Raw genomic sequence first — 980 nt, 5'->3', positions numbered from 1 at the left:
AAGAAATAATAAATTGGACTTGAAACAACTTCTGTACAAAAAATCACCTCAACATGAAAGTGAAGACATAATTATGAAGTTTTCCTTTTTGTTTTCAAAGAAGTATTTGTTCCAGTTTCTCACATTAGCTAGAGGGCAGTCAATCCTCCTTATTAAGAAGCTGATTGAGCCCACAGCCTATTATATATATATAATTTTTAGGATCTCACACTCCAGTGCTAAAATGCACCCTTCATAATTACCCCACAATAAGAGACTTAACCATTGAAAGATGTTATACATCCCAGAGACCCTCAAATTTTTCAAGCTGTTAAGTCAATGATAAGTCCTAAGATCTAGATGACTTCATAGCACTTGACATGTACAAATTTCAGACACAGTTCTAATTTGTTTTTGTGAGACTGTTGAATAAACCACTATGTGTTTATTTTCTGCACCATTCTTTTGTTCCTTTTGCCTATCCAAATACAACTATTTTACATTATGTAAAAAAATTAACATTTGCAAAAAAATACCCTAAAATGAATCAATATGGAAAAGAAAAATAGGTCATTATGCAGAAAATTGAAAATCTCATTCCTCTTTGATATAAAAGTAAAATTAACTTGGTGATTTTTTTGGTACAATAAAGAATTACTAGATGAACAAGCATTTACCTCTGAAATATACCAAAAGTAATTAGAAATCTGTCATTCACATAGGAATATTTATTGCTGGACTATTCATAAGAACCAAAATGTAAAATCAATGCAAGGTAAATAGATAAATGGAAACATGTAAAACCTTACAGTAGAATATTACTCAGCAATATTATCTTTCTGTTGCTAGGAATTGAACTCTGGGCCTCACACAGGCTAGAAAAGCACTCTACCTCTGAGCTGTTATCCCAGCAATATTGAACAAGTATGTTTCATGAGAGCACTAAATGTTACAATAAATGTGTACATGAAAACCTTAAGCTAATTGAAAATAAGCAGAAA

The sequence above is a fragment of the Ictidomys tridecemlineatus genome, chromosome Y (genome assembly GCF_052094955.1).
Source record: "Ictidomys tridecemlineatus isolate mIctTri1 chromosome Y, mIctTri1.hap1, whole genome shotgun sequence".
Lineage (NCBI taxonomy): Eukaryota > Metazoa > Chordata > Mammalia > Rodentia > Sciuridae > Ictidomys > Ictidomys tridecemlineatus.
Note: the sequence above shows the minus strand (reverse complement) of the source record.